This window comes from Dama dama, chromosome 5 (assembly GCF_033118175.1).
Source record: "Dama dama isolate Ldn47 chromosome 5, ASM3311817v1, whole genome shotgun sequence".
NCBI classification, from domain to species: Eukaryota; Metazoa; Chordata; class Mammalia; order Artiodactyla; family Cervidae; genus Dama; species Dama dama.
The window spans coordinates 87,310,074-87,326,802 of NC_083685.1; the positions used below are offsets into that span (position 1 = coordinate 87,310,074).

General features: G+C 43.8%; 1 protein-coding gene, 1 non-coding gene and 1 pseudogene across 3 annotated transcripts in view; 1 reads left to right on the forward strand and 2 right to left on the reverse strand.

Moving 5' to 3' along the window:
• ASIC2 (acid sensing ion channel subunit 2) overlaps positions 1–16,729 on the forward strand; it is a 1,201,082-nt gene that overhangs the window by 1,026,854 nt on the left and 157,499 nt on the right. The window lies entirely within an intron of this gene.
• Positions 2,385–2,487, reverse strand: LOC133058239 (U2 spliceosomal RNA; annotated as a pseudogene).
• Positions 15,163–15,234, reverse strand: TRNAK-UUU (transfer RNA lysine (anticodon UUU)). The gene has a single exon. It is a non-coding gene; the product is annotated as a tRNA-Lys (tRNA).

Consider the following 16,729-nt stretch of genomic DNA (forward strand, 5'->3'; position numbering starts at 1 on the left):
TTGGAGATGATCACACCTGGTCTAGAGCACACCTCAGCGTTGATCCATGACCACACAAGGGAGCCGGGGTATTTACACACCTTGCATCTGTCTGTCATTGGTTAAGGGCTGCTCTTCAAGGAGATGTAAATTCCCAGGTACCTCCAGCTTCCACGTCGTGGTTGCAGATTCGAGGAGAGCCTATGGCAGAGGCTAGCAGTTGGGACTGAAAGTGCACCGGGCCAGGAGCCACATGCAGGAAAGTGAAGGCTCCAGGAGGTGTGTGAGTGGGGCTCTGTAGGGTCTGGTCACCCCAGTGGCCCAGGGCAAGCACAGACTCAGAACATCTTTAGCCCAGCACCTGTGGGCACAAAGTCGCTCAGACAGTCAGCTGGGGAAGAAGAGTGTTAAAAGTGTTGCAAACTATCCAAAATGGGACCCACTGCAAACTAAGTCGCTTATCTCCAGATTCATCCTGGGGAAAGTTCTATTCCTTCCAACACTTATCAAGTGTTAACAAAAGATTCTAAGTAGAGTTAAGTAGGGTTTCCCCTCATTGAATGAGCAGATAAAACATCTTTGTAATTAGAGCATTAACATGTAAATGGACTTTCCAAAGAGTTATTTCTTTCAAGTGGGTTAAACAGTTCCCTGAAAACTGGGGTGAACTCTCCAGTTGGTCAGCAAATTCCTGCCCTATAGGCCACTGTGGTGAGCAGTGCTTCTTGAACAAGGGCCAATTCAGAACAAATGAAAAATACCCTATGTGCAAGGGTTTTTTTCCATTCAGTCCAGAAATAGCTACAGTGAATCACATGCCCCCCCGCAAAAAAAAAATGTGTGTTTTTAAGTTTTAATTTATCTGCTTTATTAACTAGGACCATGTCAATTAGAAAATTTGGCACTGTTTTTAACCTGTAAAATATTAATATCTGTGCATTTATGAGAAGTAGCCCCAGAGGCAGCCTTCCCGTTTTGCCTCTTGAAATCAAATCAGTCACCGTACCATCATAGAGCTGGATGGAGTATGGATTTGCTGTACAGTAAAAGTCAGAGGGACTTGGAGGTGAGGGTCTAGGAGCAGCACTATGTCTCTGGTCCCTGACCATCCAAGAGACCCCAGGGCATGTAGATGGTCCTCAGTGAATGTCACCTTAGTAACAGAGCAAACCCATCTCTTGTCCCCACTTACAGCTTCATCTTTCATAAATATATCTAAATACTATTTTAAGTCTGTGAATTAATGTGACCTATGACATGTCTTTAGTAAGAAGGGGAAGGGGAGGAGAAGGGGGAGGAGGAGGAGGAATAGAAAGAAGGAGGAGGAGGTGGGAGGTGGGGAGGGGAGAAGAGGAAGGAGAAGAAGAGGAAGAAGAAAAACAAGATGAAGAAGAGGAAGGAGGAGACAGACAGAAGGAAAAAGAACTGTCTTTCATGGTGAGGAGAAAAATATCTGAGTAAGATCACTGCAGCGAACTCTGGGATTAATTCCTCGACATGCAAACCCCCTCTTCAATCAAAGGTTCGGGAAAAGGCATGTAGCACCGTTCTGGCCAAAGAGATATAAGGAGTACTTTGCTGGACAAGTGTTTTCTGTCTTAAGAGGAAACTCTGGGGAGTGTGTTTCTCCTTCCTGCAGATGTGAGCAAGGACGTTAGGAGCACTGATCCTGAGCAGCTACACAGGGAGACAGCCTGAGTTCTGAGAAAGCAGCGCTGTGAGCGGCAGCATGGACGGAGCCCTTGGGATGTTGCCAGTCCTAGCTCTAGGTGGCCGGCAGCCTCCCTTCCTCCTCTTCCTCCTCTTCATGCTTCTTCTCCATCTCTACCTCCTTCTACCCAACCCCCCACCTCCTCTCTCCTCCCCTTCTTCTTTCCCCTTCCTCTTCTTTAGCATCTTTTCCAACTTTATTGAGATATGATCACTGCACAATAATATGCACATATTTAAAATGCTCAATCTGATGAGTTTTGACAAAGATGCCTGAAACCCATCAACACAATCAAGAAAACAAACATTTCTATCCCCTCACATCTTTTTTGTAATCCCTTTCCCTCCTTCTGTCTCCATCCGTAGGGAGCAATTGATCTGGTTTCTGTCACTCTCCTTTAGTTTTAATTTTCTAGAATTTTATGGAAATGGAGGCTGACAATATGTTTTCTTCTTGTCTGATTTTAACCAGGCATAATAACTTTTAAACCTCTCCATATTGTTGTATGTATCAACTAGACACACTTATTGGTTCTGGTAGCTTTCTTTTTTTTGCAAATTCCTTACAATCTCTTACATAGATTATTGTTTTCTCTGTGACTAAAGTTGGTGTTACTTTTTCCTTTCTAGTTGATATGCCTTTTTGTTTCTTATCTCATTGCACGGGCTAGGACCTCCAATACAATGCTTAATAGAAGTGGTAAGTGCACACATTCTTGTCTTGTGTTTGATCTTCAGGGGAAAATCTGATAAGAACAGATACTATACTTGATCTTAGCCAAAAGGCCGAGAAGCGATTCTTTAGGGGAAAATCATTCACTCTTTCTCCATTATTATTAAAGTCTTCTATACCCTTACTAATTTTCTGTCTACATATTGTATGCATTAGTAATAGAGTATTGATGCCCCCAGCTGTAACTATAGTTACATCTATTTCTACTTTCAATTCTATCTGTTTTTGCTTCATGTGTTTGGAAGCTCTGCCATTAAATTCATAAATACTTATTATTATAATTCACCTTTGGGTGAATTGACCCCTTTACCATTGTGAAGTGAACCTTTTTGTCCCTGATAATATTCTTTGCTCTGAGATTTACTTGATCTGATAGTAATAAAGCCACTCTAGTGTATTTTTATTAGAATTAGCATGGTTTCCCTTTTTATATACTTTCGTCTTTGTCTTTATGTTTAAAGTTGTTTTTGTGAACAGCGTATAATTGGGTCTTGCTTTGTTAATACCCAATCTGACCATCTCTGCCTTTAACTGAGATGTCGAGACCGTTTGATGTAATCTGGTTTTTGACACGATTGGGTTTTCAGTCTGTTAGCTTGCTATTTATTATCTATTTGCCCCTCTAGTCTTTGTTCTCTTTTCCTACTAGTCTGGTCTTCTTTTTGATTGATCATTTTATTTTATCCCCCGTTCCTCTCCTTTGTCGGCTTCCTAGTTTTCTCTCTTTGTTTACTGTCTTTGGTGAGTACTCTAGAACAGGGTTTCTCAACTCTGACGCTATTAGGACTTGAGGTTAGATAATGGTTTGTCACAGGATGCTGTCCTGGGCATCCTGGTGAAATATTTAGCGGTATCCCTAACCTCTACTCGCTGGATGCCAAGAACACCTCCCTCCATTGTGACAAATATCCCCAGGATAGGCAACCCTGGAACCACAACTCTAGAGTTACAATATAAATCTTTAACGTCACAATCTATCTTCAAGCGAATATTTTATCACTTCATACCAAATAAAAGAAACTTACAAAAGTATACTTACATCTTCCCCACCCCACCTTACTGCTATTTTTGTCACATATTTTTCTGCTACATGTGCTGTAAACCCCACAATACATCATTTTTTTACATGTTAAATATCATTTTTCAAAGAGTTTTTAAATAAGAAAGAATATTTTATATTTACTCACATATTCCTTATATAAATTCACATATCCATCTGTTATCATTTTATTTTCTACTTAAAGGACTTACTTTACCATTTCACTTGGTAGTTGTCTGCTAATGATGAATTCTGTGACTCTTTGTATGTTTGAAAAAAAATCTTTGGTTTACCTTTGTTTCCGAAATCCATTTCACTAGATATAGAACTCTAGGTCAACGGTTATTCTCTTTCAATACTTTAAAGATACCACTCCACTGTCTTCTGGCTTTCATTGTTTCTGAGACATCTGCTTTTGTTTTTATATCTGTTTCTCTGTGTACAATGTGTCTTTTTCTCTGACTTGAGATTTTTCTCTTTATCACTGCTTTCCTGTAATTTGATAACAGTGTGCTTTGAAGTAGTTTTCTGTGTTTCTTACATTTGCTGTTCATTGATTTATTTACATCTATGGATTTATCAGTTGCATCTATGGATTTATCATTTTCATCAAACTTTTAAAAAAATTCTGGCCTTTATTTCTTCAAGGGCTTCCCTGGTGGCTCAGCTGGTACAGAATCCACCTGCAATGCAGGAGACCTGGGTTCGATCCCTGGGTTGGGAAGATCCCCTGGAGAAGGGAAAGGCTACCCACTCCAATATTCTGGCTTGAAGAATCCCATGGACTGTATAGTCCATGGGGTCGCAAAGAATCAGACATGACTGGGCAACTTTCACTGGTTTCTTCAAGTATTTTTTCTTTTCTCCCTTCTTCTATCACTCCAGTTCCACAAATATGAGGTCATTTGATGCCTTACCACAGTGCACTGATACTCCAATAGCTTATTTTGCCTTTTCTCTCTGTGTTTCATTCTGGACAGTTTCTATTGCTGTGTCATCAGGTTCAGTGATCTTTTCTTCTGTGCTACCTACTCTGCGGTGAATTCCACCAATGTATTTTTCACTGAAGATATTATACTTTTCATCTCTAAAATTTTGCCTTGAATCTTGTTGATATCATCCCTGTCTCTCCTTATCATGCTCAATTTTCCCCTATATTCTTGAACGCTGTCTATACTTATATCAGCTGTCTTGATGTCCTTGTCTACTAATCTGATCATCTTTTTCATTTTGGGGTCTGTTTCATTGATTGGTTTTTCTCATTATTATGGACGGTAGTTCTCTGTTTCTTTGTATGCCTTATCAGTTTTGATTGGATGTTCAACATTATGAATTTTCTGCTGTTTGCTGTTGGTTTTCAATTCCTTTAAATTTTGAGAGGCTTTGTTCTGGGATGCTGTCAAATTATTCAGAGACAATTTTAATGCTTTAGAACAGGGATCAGCCAACTATATTCTGCATGCAAAATCCAGCCCACTTTCTGTTTTTGTAAATGAAGTTTTAATGGATTACAGTCACTAGCTCCGTTCACTCATTTATTCATTTATGTGTGGCTACTTTTGTATAAAAACAGGAGACTTAAGTCACTGAGACAGAAACCATATGGCCCATAGAGCCTAAAATATTTGCTGTCTGGCCCTTCACAGAAAATGTTTGACAACCCCTGCTTCAGAAGCTTGCTTTTAAGCTTTATTAGGTGGGTCAAAACAGCCCTAGTCTAAGGCTAATTTGTCTCCACTACTGAAGAAATGCCTTTCTGAGGAGTCTGCTTGAAGCCTGGCATATTGCAAAGCTGTTGCACTCTGGCTAATAGAAACATGTGACGTTCCTGGCCCTGTTTGGTCTCTGGGGATTCTCTCAGCCTTGTTTGTTCCATTATACACATGCACTCATCAGTTCTCACCGAAGACTCCAGGGAGACTTTCTGCAGATCTCCAGAACTCTTTCTTCATACAACTTTATCCCTTAGATATTCTACCCCATGAGTTCTAACCATTTGGAACTCCTGAATTTTCAACTCTGTCACCTCAACTCAGGAAGGCTGCCAGCTTCTGCTAAGGTTATCCTTCCCTGTCCTGCAGTCTTGCAGAAACGCTCCTGGAAGCAGACAGGGCAACTGTGGGGCTCACTTTGTTGGCTGCCCTTCTCTCGGGGAGCCCCATCCTGTGCTGACTGTTGTCCAGTGTCTGAAAAGCATTCTAGGCTCTCATGCAAACTAAACAGTGTGCTGTTTGAGCCAGACTGGGATAGTTTTTCTATGTGCAGCAACCCCCCACCCCCGCCACTGATCTTCCTCAGTCATCCAAGAGGATGGATGGGGTGCTGGATTTACAGAGAATATATTATCCCTTCGAACCGTCAAGATCCATGTCATGAAGGAGATGGTGAAACAAGCAAACAGAACTCAATCAAAAACTGAAAAACAACATACTGCCCTAGGAAGGAGATATTGCAAACTCACAGAGTCAATTTTTACAAATGCCACTGGGCAACATTACAGACAGGCGTGATCAGTTTGATTTCCAGTTAGACTTCTCTTATTATTGTTGCTTTGTTTTGCTTTAATAATAGATTCCAGAGAAGGTGCCAGAGGATTGGAATTGAATAAATCTTGGAGGCAAATTTCTTTTATTAATACCGCAAAAGGAGTGGTGGGAGGTGATTGCTTCTGAGACATTTAATGAAGATTCCAGGTCTCATGAATTTAACACATTTGCTTACATTAAGCAGGTGCTAAATTTGATATAAATCTATACTACTTTCTGGGTGTAATTAGTGCTGGAAGCTTAATACTCTCTGTTTGAAATAGGACTGCCTTTCATTGTCTGACACTGTTGAATTGGAACAAACCCAGTAAGGCCACTGCTTAGGCCAATGCTTAGGATTAGCAGGTCTGTTGGTGGTGCTCGGTACTTGCCACAAAGAGGACAAAGATAGATGGAATGCAGGGAGGTGTGTAAAAGGGTGGGGGGCAAGGGAAAGGAGTCAAGGACAGACCTCGGGAGAAATTTCAGGCCTTAGTATAACACATATATGGGGAATCTAGAAAAATGGTACAGATGAACCTTGCAGGGCAGGGAAAGAGATGCTGACATAGAGAATAGGCATGTGGATGTAGGGGAGGGGGGAAGGATGAACAGGGAGGCTGGGATTGACGTGTGTGCATTGCTGTGTGTAAGACAGGTACCTAGTGGGAACCTGGTGCACGGCAGGGGAGCTCAGCTCTGTGCTCTGGGGTGACCTGGGTGGGTGGGACGGGGGTGGGCATGGGAGGGAGGTCCAAGAGGGAAGGGATATATACATGCAGGCAGGTGTGATCAGTCATGTCCGACTCTGCAACCCCATGGACTATAGCCCGCCCTGTTCCTCTGTCCACGGAATTTTCCAGGCAAGAATACCAGAGTGGCTTGCCATTTCCTGCTCCAGGGGATCCTCCTGACCCAGGGGTTGAATCCACATTTCTTTGTGTCTCCTGCATTGGCAGGTGGGTTCTTTACCACATCATGTGGGAAGCCCAGATATGTGTATACATACAGCTAATTTGGGCTTCCTTGGTGCCTCAGTGGTAAAGAATCCGCCTGCAGTGCAGGAGACCTGGTGTCAAGGTTCAATCCCTGAGCCGAGAAGATCTCCTAAAGAAGGAAATGGCAACACGCTCCAGTGATCTTGCCGGAAAATCCCAGGAGAGGAGAGGAGAGAGAGAGGAGCCTGGTGGGCTACAGTTTCTGGGATCGCAAAGAGATGGACGTGAGTGAGCGACTAAGCAACAACAATGACAACCTATTCACTTTATTATATAATTTTGTAAAGCAACTCTCCTCCCAATAAGATAGCAACAACAACAAACATAACAACAGCAACAAAAATTAAAAGGGGTCAGAAAAAGCAACAAGACACAAATGTCAGGATAATCAGGAGCAGGTAGGGTATTGGGACACTGATTATGAAGAATGCAGAGGACCAGAAATCTGACACATTTGGAAACAGACCACATGCCATGGGAGAAAGTTTTGCAAAGACATAGGTTAGAGGCAAAAGACTAGGGAGCCTGCCCTTCCCTCTGAAGTCTCAGATGGCAGCATTTTAAGGAAATTGGGGGGCATTCATGACTTTCCCACTCCCAGCAGATCTCACAGGCTTTCTAGACTGGCATGTTCCAGGTGGAGAGATTTTACAATGGCTATGTAGGAGGAGATGTTGTTCAGTGTTAACATATGGTTGATGAGGTATTGAGTTGGAGGCAGGACATCTTGCTTCTGCTTTTACATCATGTTGTCACTAAAGAGCCAGGTAGAGTTGGGCAAGTCACCTTAACCTCCTGATATTTTGGTTTCTCCTCTTTAGAGTAAAGGAATTGGGTTGTATGGCTCAATTACAGTGAGAGATTCCTTTAACTCAGCACTGTGTAATATGCCAGTTGCCATAGTCAGCATTTCAGATACAAAGCTCAAATCCTCAACATAGCCCTATGACACAGACATCATCATTAGCATCTTTTTTTTAATTGGAGTGTAGTTGATTTACAACGTTGTATTAGCTTCGCATGTACAGCAGAGTGATTCAGTTATACACGTACATATGAACCTTGAACTTTCATTGCTCAGTCGTGTCCAACTCTGCAGCCCCTGGACTGCAGCCCTCCAGGCTCCTCTGTCCATGGAATTCTCCAGGCAAGAATACTGGAGTGGGTAGCCAGTCCCTTCTCCAAAGGAGCTTCCTGACCTAGGGATCGAACCCTGGTCTCCCACATTGCAGGCAGGTTCTTTCCATCTGAGCCAGCAAGGAAGCCCTACATGTACATATATTCGTTCTCTTTTAGGTTCTTTACTCATAGAGGTTATCACAGAATACTGAATAGAGTTCCTTGCACTGTGCAGTAGGTCATTGTTGGTTATCTATATTTAGCAGTGTATATGTGTATACACTGTGTGTATACACAGTGTATATGTGTATATGTTCATCCCAGGCTTCTGACTTATCTCCTCTCACCCACCCATGTTTCCCCTTTGTCAACCATAGGTTTGTTTGTTTTGTAAATAAGTTCATTTGTTTTCTTTTCTTTTTAATTTAACTTAGATTCAGCATATGAGTGATATTATACGATACTTGTCTTTCTCTGTCTGACTTACTTCACTTAATATTTTATCATCTCAATTTGATGAAGAAACTGCAGCTCAGAATGTTTAAGGGTGTGCCCAAAATTTACACAGCAAGGTGACAGCCAGGACTCCATGGCAGGTCTTGACTCCAAAACTGTAGGCTCCCTTCTGTCTCTAACAGATGATAATTTTGCAAAGTACCATAATTTTGCTTCCCTTGGTGGCTCACAGTAAAGAATCCACCTGCCAATGCAGGAGACAGGGGTTCAGTCCCTGGGTGGGGAAGATCCCCTGGAGAAGGAAACGGCAACCCACTTCAGTGTTCTCATCTGGGAAATCCCGTGGGCAGAGGAGTCTGCCAGGCGACCGTCCATGGGGTCGAAGAGAGTTGGACATGACTTAGCAACTTATACAACAACAGCAACTGAATATATGTAGTTAGAATGCAAATGTTAAAATCTGATACAAGTCCCAGGAAAACAGATCAGGAGAGTGTGGATGGTGCCCTGTTGTTCCATCACTGCTCCAACCAGGGCTTCATGAAGGGCCACTGATGGAAGATTATTAAGGATCCAATAAGTGCTTCTTAATTTGAGTCCCATTCATTCAGACTTTGATATAAAAGCAGATCCAGTGTCTGTGGTCTTTTTTTTTTTTTTTAAGTAAATCATTTGAAATTACCTGTACTTCTGAGAACTTTGGGTGTCTCAGTAGGTATGGGAAATCCATTTAAAATCAGCATCCTTTTTCTAAAAGTAAGGGCTTTCAAATTAAGCATTCCTTTCATGCATCAGTGACTTCTGAGTTTTGCAATTAATTATTGTAATGTTAAAGGTCTTTCATGTTTATGATACACACTGCATTCCACAGGCTTATTATGAATTGTAGTTTTTTCATTAACTCCCTTCATATTCACTATTTGCACTCTATTTTATCTTAGTTGATCATTTATATAACATTTTCAAGTAATAAAACTGTTTTTCATTAAAATCACTCTATGGTTGTGACATTTCGCTAAGGTTAATAAAAAAATGTTTTGCAAAGGGTGAGGTAGGGGTGGGAAATAAAGGTTGGTTTCAGTAAAACCCCGTTACTTTGGAAACCCACTACTTAGTGTGGTGGTCACGCTTTGAAGTGAAGAGGTCCTTGGTCCTCGTATCCAGGCCTTGCTCTTATTAGCTGTGTGGCCTTGAGCATGTTAGTTTCACTTCTCTGAATGTCAATTTCTTTATCTATAAAATAGGGATGATGAAAATAATAGCTTCGTGTTAAGCATTGGAAAATGTCTGAATGAAGGAACTGACGAAGCAGTGGAAATTCACCGGTACACTCATGGATCAAATATGGAACACTACTCTCCATTAAGAAAAAAGTCAACAGAAAACTGTCACATTGATAAGAATGCTGCTAGAAACCTGGGCAAGTTGGGAGGGAAGGAATTTATCGCTTCTAGAACAGTAGCCAGTCACTGTGTACTTCACACTTGGAAGAGCAAAAAAGCTTGCAATGGTTCCATTTATGTCCAGAGTCTCAGGAGAGAATGATAAGGATCTGAAGGAGATAATTTCCAAATTGCTGCTGTTTCTTTTGTCTCTGCCTATATTGATATTGTCTTGTCCATTATGATGGAGAGCAACCTCTCGAATCTCAAATATGCAGAGCACAGGCAGGGAAGAGAGTGAGATACTTAAAAAGGACAATTTAAAATTACAGTCAGATAATCATATTCTCTTGTAATTCAGACAGTGATTTGCTTGACAGTGGTTCAGCTCAGTCTGACACCTCCTGGCAAACTGGAGCTGGAAAAGTTTTAAATCTCAGAACAAATAATAATAACCACCACCACCAGCAAAGGTACTTGGCAGAGCTTCAGGACAGCATTTTCCCGCTTGTTACTACATTTGATTGTTAAAAGAATCCTGCAGGAGAAACAGAGGAATCAAGGGTAGCTCTAGCTTTCCAGGTGCTTAGGTCAAAAATCTGGGCATCCTTTTTTTTTTTTTTTTTACAAAGCCCACATCCAACCCGCCAGCAAATTCCATTGGCTGTTGCATCAAAATATGCACAGAATCTGACCACTTCTCTACCACCACTGTCTCCCTACTCTGGGCATCCTCATCTCTTGCCTGGACCTTCCAGCTGTCTTCTTGTTTATGCCTCAGACCCACAATAGTCACTTCTTAACCCACTGGTCTCTCTGGAGTCCTTTAAAGACACGAGGCAGATGCTGTCACTTCTTCCCTCAAAACCCTCTGTGAGTTTCCCATCTCATGTGAGTTGAACATCGAAGTCACTAGAAGGTTCTATAAATTCTGTCACTGTCTCCACTTCAGCCACACTGGCCTGCTTGCTGTTCCAAGAACAGTTTCAGGGTCTGTTTTTTTCCTCTTTTCTTTTTTTGTACTATTACATCTCTAGCATCTAGAACTCTACTCACTATTTGTCTAGTGTAATGACTTCCTAAAATGAGCTCTAGGTTGTTCCCTGGCCATCCAGTGGTTAAGACTTTGCCTTCCAATGCAGGGGGTGTGGGTTCAATCCCTGGTCTGAGAGCTAAGCTCCCACATGCCTCAAGGCCAAAAATTCAAAACACAAGGCAGAAGTAATATTGTAACAAATTCAATAAAGACTTTTAAAATGGTCCACGTTAAAAAAAAAAAAAAACAAGTTCTGAAGTCAGACCACATGGGTTTGCATTTCAAATCCATTACTTACTCACTGTGTGACCCTGATTGGTCTCCTCATCTGTAAAACGGGCATCAGAGAGATCCCTTTGTCCTAGGTGCCGTGAGTTGAATCGTATCCCAAAAGATATCTCCAAGTCCTAATCCCTGGTAGCCACGAATATATGAAAATAGTCTTTGACGATATGAATGAGTTAAGGATCTCAGCATGATATTATCCTGGATTTAGGGTGAATCCTAAATCCAGTGGTTGGTATCCTTGAGAGGAAGGAAAGTAGGATGCGAGATGCAGGGGAGAGGGTTGTGGAGGCTGAGGAATGCTGGGAGCCATCAACAGCTGGAGGAGGTAAAGATGGATTCTCCCTACCTCCCTCCAAGGGAGCACAGCCCAGCCAAAGGTGCGCTGACTACAGTGGCTTCCCTGTTGGCTCAGTGGTAAAGAATCCGCCTCCCAATGCAGGAGACACAGTTTCGATCTCTGATCTGGGAGGATCCCACATGCTGAGGAGCAACTAAGCTCGTGCATCACACCTATTGAGCCTGTGCTCTGGAGACCAGGAGCCGAATCTACCGAAGACCGTGCACCCTGGAGCCCGTGGTCTGCAGGAGAATCCCCCTGCTATAAGAAGCCCGTGCATCTCAGCTAGAGAGTAGCCCCCACTCGCTGCAACTAGAGAAAAGCCTGTGCGGCAATGAAGACCCGCCACAGCCAAAAATAAATAAATAAATGGGTTTTTTTAATAAAAAATCAGCCAGCTAGATTTCAGACTTTTGGTCTCCAGAACTTTGAGACAATAAACTTGGGCTGATTGTTACATCAGCTCCAGGAAACTAATACAATAGGGTCGGTGAAAGGCAGTAATGATCTTATCTATACAAAGAATGCTGTGGTAAGTAGCTCTCTGAGTGTCAGCTATTAGTATTAGCCTTCTCTTACAGACAGTGGAACCAAAGTGCTGACAAAATAAATGACTTATCCAAGAGCTCACTGCTGCTGTGTGCTGGGTCAGGGGTCTGAATTCAAGTTCTGCTGGGTTGCCTGGCACTGTGATGCAGATGACCTCTGGTTAATGGTAATCCCAATGAAGTCTTTTTTTTTTAATTTTTAAAAATAATTTTTTGTTATTTTTGGCTGCACTGGGTCTTCACAGCTGTGCAGGCTTTCTCTAGTTGCAGCGAGTGGGACCATTCTCTAGCTGTGATGGGAGGGCTTCTCATTGCAGTGGCTTCTCTTGTTGCAGAGCACAGGCTCTAGGGCATGCAGGCTCAGTAGTTTCGGCTCCCGGGGTCTAGAGCTCAGGCTCAGTACTGGTGGCACACGGGCTTAGTTGCCCTGAGACATGTGGAATCTTCCCGGATCGGGGATCAAACTCATGTCTCCTGCATCAGCAGGTGGATTCTTCACCACTGAGCCCCAGTGAAGTCTCTTCCAGCTCCTAATAGCCTATGAATTGGCCAGATGCTTGCCAACAAAGGGATGTGTCTTTTTTCCTCAGTCAACCAGAACTCCCCAAAGAGGCTCTATGTTGCTGAAGTATATCCAGACGTGAAACAGGGCACGCCCTGGCAACCTCACAGTTTGCCCACAGAGACCAGAAGGAGCAGAGCCTTTAGCCAATCAGACTTGCCTGGTAGGGTCCTCAGCTCCACATGACCATGTGAGTCTGCAGGCTGGTCACTTCACAAAACTCCCCACACACGGGCTCAGTAAATATGCCTGGATGTCGTCTGGAGATGGGATTCTGGCCTAGAGCCAGAGGCTTCAAGAAGCATGGTTTCTAGGGGCTTCCCTAGCTGTCCAGTGGCTAAGACTTGGCCTTCCAGTGCTCGGGGCATGGGTTCCATTCCTGGTCCAGGAATTAAGATTCTACATGCTGCAAGCCCAAAAACCAGAACATAAACAAAAAGAACCAATACTGTAACAAATTCAATAAAGACTTAAAAGAAGCACAGTTTCTAAATATCACAGGGTCCCCCAAATAGCTGAATGAGTCCTCCCCATCATGGTTTCCAGTAGAAATTTTCCCTGTAAAATCAGCCAGCCCGAAATTGCTAACAAGGACTTGTGATTCCTGGCCCGGTAGATGGAGAGGGAGGTGGGGGAATGAAGGGGGATTTCAAATGAAACCATTCACTCTGCCCACCTGGCCAGCACCGGATCCCAGGAAGGAATGTTGAATTTCCTCAAGACACACTGCCTTCGTTCAGAGCATGCTGGGAACAGAGGGTCTAGCAGAGGGAAGGGACCCAGCAGGAATGAATGCAGTGCAATGCTCCCCACCACCCACCTGGTCACTGTCGCTCAGACAGCGCTCCCCCTCCTCCTTAGTGAGACCTGGGATAGATGGGGGACTTCACTGAGCTCTGGCGGCTAACACTATAGCTAGCAAACTACCTTTTGCAAGAGACGTGCACCTCATTAGGAAAACTGGCTGCATGCTAGAGAATCTTGCTTCCTTGACAGGTGGAGTCTGATCACCCTCTCCTGATGGAGACATGGGGCTGGGGGCGGGGTCTGTTATCCAGAAACGCAGCGTGTAGAACTCAAGCAAAAGTACAACCAGATTCTGAAACAGAGCCTCTAAGACAAACAGAAAAGCATTTATAAGCCTGTGCCAAAGGTAAAGCTGAAATAAGGACTAGGGTGAAGAACACTGGGCAAAACAGTTGGGTGACTAAGAGGTGGTTGGATGGGGATGGGTGATGCTGGGATGCTCCAAGGTAAAGCATTGTTACAGAGTAGTTACACTTGCAGTTCTGGAGTCAGTCAGGCTGCTTGGATTCAAATACAACCTCGACCATTTTGTAGCTCTGTGACTAAGGCAAAATCTCCTAACAGCTTAGCTTCCATTACCTTACTCACGAAATGAAGTTTGCAGAGATTGCATGAGTGCTGTCACTCCAGTTGTGTCTGACTCTTTGTGACCCCATGAACTGTAGCCTGCCAGGCTTCTCTGTCCATGGAATTCTCCAGGCATGACTACTGGAGTGGATAGCCATTCCCTTCTCCAGGGGATCTTCCCAACCCAGGAATTGAACCTGCGTCTCTTTACCATCTGAGCCACCAGGGAAGCCCAGAAACTACTTATTGCCTGGCATATAAAAGGTGCTCAATAAATATTGGCAATTACTCCTAACATGGTTATTATTGTGAGTAGATCCACTGAAAGGCTTGGGATGGGCTGGATGCTGAAGCCTAACAATCAGAAGCATCCTTGCTTCTGCCTAAACTTCTTGCCTCATCTTCCCACCATGGGCAATAGCAAAAAGCCACTATATGGAGAATGCCTACCAAGATGGAGGACCAAGACTGAATAGGAAGGATGGTGATGGGGAAACAAGAGAAGAAGCAAGGGCATTTGTGTGTTGAGGGCATTTGTATGTTGGTCTACTCTTCAGTGGTCTCAAGTGATGTTTCTGAAAGTTGGAAATAAGTAGAACTGTTGTTGGCCAAATCCTATTTTCAGTGAATGAGGATCTCGGGTCAAGATCTTATAGTCAATCTTTCTATAGTTTTATGTCCATTCTTTTCCAGAATGTGTTTACTCCTCAGAGAATTTGAGGGGAGGCTAGGCTTCTTGAAGCAGAGGTGGCCTTATTATTTGGGCTTTCCTGGTAGCTCAGTAAAGAATTCTCTTGCAGTGCTGGAAACACAGGTTCAATCCCTGGGTCGGGAAGATCTCCTGGAGAAGGGAATGGCAACCCACTCCAGTATTCTTGCCTGGAGAATCCCATCGACAGAGGAGCCTGGCCTTATTATTTATCTAGAAAGCCATGGGAAGCAAACAAAGAAATCTAGGAAAGAGTTACAGATACACTGAAAATTGTTGCAGATTAGATATCTCTGAGGAAATCTATAATCAATTTCTACTTTTTTTTTTTTTTTTTGGCTGCACCACACAGCTTGTGGGATCTTAGTTCCTCAACCAGGGATCAAACCTGGGCCCTGGCAGTAAAAGTGCCAAGTCCTAACCACTGGACCATCAGGGAATACCCATCAATTCCTACTTTCATTCCACAAATACTCCCTGTATTCCTCCTATGGGAGAAGCAAACTAGACTCTAAGAAGGCCATGATGATACCTGCATCAGATCCCCACCAAATGGAAAGAAAGAACCTGTCAACAAATGCTTAAAGTGGATGTGACTTATGATCAAAGTTGGAAGGGAAGGAGCTTCCGAGCAGAAGAACTAACTCAGCAGCTGTTTGAACAGAGCATGAGTTTTAGCATCAGTCAGGCCGGGTTTCAGCCTCTGGCTTCATCACCTATGAGCTCTGAAAACCCGTATAAGCCTCTTCACTTCGCAGCCTTGATTTCTTCACCTGTAATACAGCACTGCTACCATCTCCGGGGTTGTAGAGAGGATGGTTTGCGATAACATGTAATGTCGCTCAGACATTGGCACATGGTAGAGATGCAACTAAAATCTGTTCCTTCCACTGGAGGGGATCCAGAAAAGGCTTTCTAAAGAAAGAGCCATTTAGGCAGGATCCGAAGGAGGAGTAAGCGCCTTGCCAGGTAGAGTGGGATGCTTTTCGAGGATGCTTTCCACAATATTGTGATTTCTGCCCAACTTTTCAGGAACCCATATGCCCGCTGACTGACAGTAATTTTACAAAGCCAGACGTGTCTGTATTCTTTCGTGGTCCAAAAAGAAAAACTCTTTTTATTTTTTGGTACTTAACGGTTGTTTTGTGGTAGTTACAAAACGTCCTCTAACTGCCAGCTACGCATCCGCCAAAAATATCACCGGGGGCATTATATGTGCCAAGAAACTAAAAGGAAGGCTGGAACTGGTTTCCTTCCATTAAAGCGGAGTGAAGTCTTGCAGGTGGAAAACTAGCACTGAGGCTGAAGAAGAGGTATCGAGCTGACAGCTGCACGCTGGGGTCCCCTGCCGCCCGCATGGATGGCTGTGCACAAAGGCGCTGGTGCTCTGTGGATTGCGCCGGGCCGCGGGGACCCATTAGTATCCAAGCTGCTGTGAGCTTCCATTTCTCACGCACTTGAAATTCTGACCAAGGTGGGGAAAGAAATAAGAGCAAGGTCTCTCCCGGGGTTCAGGACTGAGATCAGGGAAGCAACCTCGGTGGTGTCTCGGGCCTGGCAACCCCAGGTGTCGGCTGGGGGCGCTACTGCAGGGAGGCCGGAGGGCAGCGCGGTCCACGGTGATAATGAGCTGCTCTGCGCCTCCGTGTCTGTGCGTGCGCAAAGCGCGCATGCGCACACTCAGTCTCCCATCCCTCCATGGCGCTGTCCACTGCTGGTCTGCCTTCTTCCAGAGTGCTGGAAACTCATCTCACCTCTAGTTGGTGGGGAGCATCAGAGAAGGAGATGGTGCCTGTCTGCCTGTCCTCCAGAATTCAGACTTGTCTCGCTCTGCCTGGACTGCCCTCCCCCATCTCCTTTCCTGAACTTGAGGCTCAGTTCAAATGCCACCACCTGGTCATCTGGACTTTAAGAGCCAGAGAATAGGGATTATG